Source organism: Choloepus didactylus, chromosome 6 (genome assembly GCF_015220235.1).
Source record: "Choloepus didactylus isolate mChoDid1 chromosome 6, mChoDid1.pri, whole genome shotgun sequence".
Lineage (NCBI taxonomy): Eukaryota > Metazoa > Chordata > Mammalia > Pilosa > Megalonychidae > Choloepus > Choloepus didactylus.
The window spans coordinates 78947363-78951883 of NC_051312.1; the positions used below are offsets into that span (position 1 = coordinate 78947363).

Genomic DNA, 4521 nt, shown 5'->3' on the forward strand with positions numbered 1-4521 from the left:
GAAAAAGACCAGATTGCTTAGAGAAAAGCCCCAGAGAAGCTAAAAGAGGAACCACAGGAATTCAGAGAGGAAGCCACTGAAGCCAGAAGCTGAAAGCAACGAAACCCAGGAACACAGAACCAGCAGACCCCGGCATGTGCCCTTCCATGACACAGAAGTGCCTCAGATGCCAGCAGTCTGTCAGAGCCCATGTATCTTCCCGTTGATGCCTTCAGTTGAACATTTTCATGGCTTAAGAACTGTAAATTGTAAGCTAATAAATCCCCATCATTAAAACCCAACCCACTTCTGGTTTATTGCTTTTCCATGGCTTTAGCAAACCAAAGCAACACACTTATTTTCAAATTATAAACCCAGAGGCTGAAACCTCGTTAGATTAATTTGTGTTGGGATATGTCATAAACTTCTCCATCATGAAGACACCATGAGAAAATAAAGAAATTTTGGTAATGATGAGCACCAAATTTCCAGAGGAAAGTAACAACTTACTTTCAGGAAATTGTCAGGAAATTCCAATTACTATTTCAAAATAGGACAAAGTGGAATCTGGCTGCAGATTATGTGTCTCCACTTATTTTTTTGATAACTACCTCAACTTGCCATAAGGTTTTTATTTATGGAAAACTGGGCTTATGATGTGACCAGGCCTTCACAGATGTGAAGTGATACCAAACTTACAGAGAGGATGTTGGTCATGCCTGTGATATGGAGATTCTGAAGATATTCAATGGGAAAGTACCACTCAAAATCTTCCCTTCTTATGGTCAAATCGGTGTGCTCAGAAAGATATTAGCTCCTGCCTAAACAGCAGACAGAAGGATCTCTTCCCTCCCCTCCCCTCCTCTCCCCTCCCTTCCCCTCCCCTTCCCTTCCCCATTCCTCCTTTCTCTTCCCTGACAAATGTGCCTTTCATGTGCTGTGGGATTTGTTGTCCTTAGAACCTGAAAGGATCCTTAGGACACAGTCCCATATCTGCTTGGTTGTCTATGAACGCCATAGACAACAGGGTTCATAGTGGGAGGCAGGAACAGATAAATAGTTGCCATAATGATGGAGGAATTGTCAGGCTCCCCAAACAGTTATAAAAGAAGCAGAAGAAAGCTGAACTATAGGAGGAAACAATGGCACAGATGTGGGCAGTGCAGGTGCTGAAGGCCTTCTGCCGAGCATCTGCTGACGAGAGGCTGACCACTGCCCGGAGGATCATGATGTAGGAGACTGTGATGCACAGGATGTCAAAGCCCCCAATCAAGAGGGCAATGGATAGACCATAAATAACATTTACCTTGATATTTCCACAGGGTAATTTTGCTCCCGATAGCTGGTCACAATATGTGTGGGAAATTATATTGCCTCTGCAATAGGGTTGACTTTTGTTGATGAAAATCAAGGGAATGATGAGCAACACTGCTCTCAGGAAAGTAGCAAGTCCAACCTTTCCAATAACAGGACTGGTGAGGATAATCCAGTAGCGCAGTGGGTAGCAGATGGCTGTGTACGGTCCAGAGCCATAAGCATGAGAACCCCGGACTCCATCCCTGTGAAGGTGTGGGCGAAGAACATCTGGGTCAGGCATTCATCAAAGCTGATTTCCTTGAGGTGGAACCAGAAGATGCTGAGGGCTATAGGGATTGCACTAGAGCATATGACAAGGTCAGTGAAGGAAAGCATGGCCAAGAAGTAGTACATGGGCCTGTGCAGGAGTCTTCATAGCAGATGAGGTAGAGGAGTCTGCCATTCCCTACCATAGCTACAACATACATGGAGCAGAATGGAAAGGAAATCCAGACTTGCATGTCCTCCAGGCCTGGGACTCCATTCAGAATGAATGATGCTGGGGCCAGGTCTGTTTTATTCAGCATAAGTGTGATCGGCTGGTATCATCAATAAGCAGCTTATAGGTTTATTTATTTTTTTAAATCCTCCTAGATTGGAAAATGAAGAAATATATTTCACTTATGCTCTCTCACTCTCTTAAATAGTACATTTTAATATTAGCTACATTTTAAATATCAGAAACTTACTTAAACTAGTTCAAACCAATAGTGCGTTGTTTGTTAATTCATTCAAAACATACGTATTTAGTACTATAACTAGAGATATTATGAAAAGACAGATTTAATTCTCATTGACATAATCAAATATAATTATGTTAAGTTATTTTTCAGAGTATTGTTAAGATATCTTATTTAAATGTTAATAGCTATGTACATCTGCCTTTGGGTATTTTAAAGAAAAGCTCATTGATAACCTCATCACTGACCCAACAGACATATAATTGCCATTGAAATACTTAATTATACGTCATATATATGTTTACCATATATGAGGCACTGTGCTAAGCATTTTATAAATTTTAACTCATTTAATCTTCACTGCATATCTGAAGGTATTCTTTTTAAGCTTCACTCAGTAATTGAGCAAATGGAGGCATTATGTTAATGAGGCTTCTTTATTTCTGAATTGTGCATTTAACACCAAAACTAAGTCATTCTCTGGCCATTTTTAAAAATTATTTTCCAACTTTCATCAAAGAAATGTGAATTTTATTGAATTCAGAGACAATCAATGGATAATAATGAAAAACAAAAATATCTGCTCTTTCATACTGAATATTGAAGTCCACCTCCCCATACACAGTTCCTTTCACCTATTTTAGCTCTGGACTAGCATTTGCCTCCATGTGTCAAAATGATATGCATATTCTGTTTTAATTGAGTTTGTTCTCCTTTGAGATGGTTTTTGTTTAAATTATTATGTGGTGTTTACATTTTATGATTATATAGCTATTATCCATTTCTGGAAAAGCATGTGATAATTCTGTTTTCTTCCCCTTTCAATATTTTTCCTTTTGATGAATAATATCTTTTATTTTGTATACTCTTTGATGTATCTCAAAAATTTTTGAACTCTCTATCACAATTTTCTCTGATTTTCTTGAGAGTTGAACATAATCTATTAATTTTAGTCTTCCCCCACACTATTGCTCTTCCTTCTTGAAAGTTTCTGTTCTCCTGATGCTCTAATAGCTGTTTCCTAGGTTTGCTGCATAGTTCGCATCCTGAAATTCCTCTATCTATTCTTTGTATTAACTCAGTGTTTGTTATTTGATATCTTCTCTTTTCTCCATTCAAATAGAAAAGTATATGGAATGTATGTATATATGTTGTTGAGAGAATTAATTGTCTAAATATAGGTTTATTCTCTTCAACATTTTGCTTGACTTGGTATTCTAGGTTAAGAATTATTTTGAAAGGCTTTCTTTAATGATCTCCAACTTCCTTCAGAAAACAATTCTGATTAATTTTATCTTTTGTACATGAAAATTTCTTCCTTTAATTTTTTTTGTTTATTTATTTTTTGGAATATTTAAGAACATTTAAAAATTTCTGTGCTTTGACATTTCATGGTGTTCATGGTGATAATAGAGGTGTATGAGGATGTGTTCATGATTTATTTTGTACACACTTGTGCTGTTTTTAGTGTGAAATTCTGTGACCTTTGGTTGTGGGAATTTTTCTTGTATTACCTTTTGATAATTTTTGCCCCTCCATTATCTTCTTATCTATTTCTATAACCCTCATGAGTTACAGATTGTATCTCCTGAAAGGATACTATTTTCTTTTAGTTTTTTAGTTGTTTTGCATCACTCTATTTATCTGATCCACTTTCTAGGAAAGTTGCTCAGCTGTATCTTCAGAATATCATGTTTTTTGGTTGTTGATCAGATACAAATTTCCAAGTTCTTGTTATTTTCCAATTATCCTTAAAAATTTGATGATAATAATTGTAGCTAAAAATATATATAAATGCTATTTTGCTACATATATTATTTCTATAACTTCTAACTTTCAATTATTTATTTTATGATTTACTTTGATTTTTGCATTTATTTGGGTTGATATTCAAATGTTTGGCAATCCTTGACAGTTAATTCATACTACTAAATGACAAAGACTGCCTTAAGTCCCCTTTTGCTTGAACAAACTTTGGACAGTCTTCTCCTGACTACAGACCGCTGATCTCTCTCTCACTGCAGTCACTATCCAGGCACCTAAGATGTGCCTAACTAGAGAGTTCCTTATCTCCCTCTTCCTCTCTCCTGGACTTTACAACATCTAGGCGGCCTAATCACAGCAAAAGAATTCATTCCCAACAAAATTCTACTAATTGCAAACTCAGTAAATCAGTCATCCAGCCAAGTGATCAAACTCCCTCACATGCTCGGGTGCTTTTCCACTAACCTCATCCCCCACCCCCACCCCCTGCCCAGCCCTTATAAATCCTGCTGTCCTTTGTCTGGATGGAGTTGAGTTCAGACTTTGTTTCTATTCTCTTTCCCCTACTACAATACTCCTTGGATAATTCATCTTTCCCTGTTTAACATTGTCTGATGCATTTTTTTTCTTTGACATAGAAATTAAAATGTTAGCTGTAAATTTGGGGTGATAATTGAGACTGGTCAGTTGGTATGATTTACTTAGAGTGCTCAGAGATCTCTTTGCTTCATTGAAGGGAGGT

General features: G+C 37.1%; 1 pseudogene; it reads right to left on the minus strand.

The window, feature by feature from the left end:
- Nucleotides 1-909: 909 nt before the first annotated feature.
- Nucleotides 910-1862, minus strand: LOC119537023 (annotated as a pseudogene).
- Nucleotides 1863-4521: the final 2659 nt, after the last annotated feature.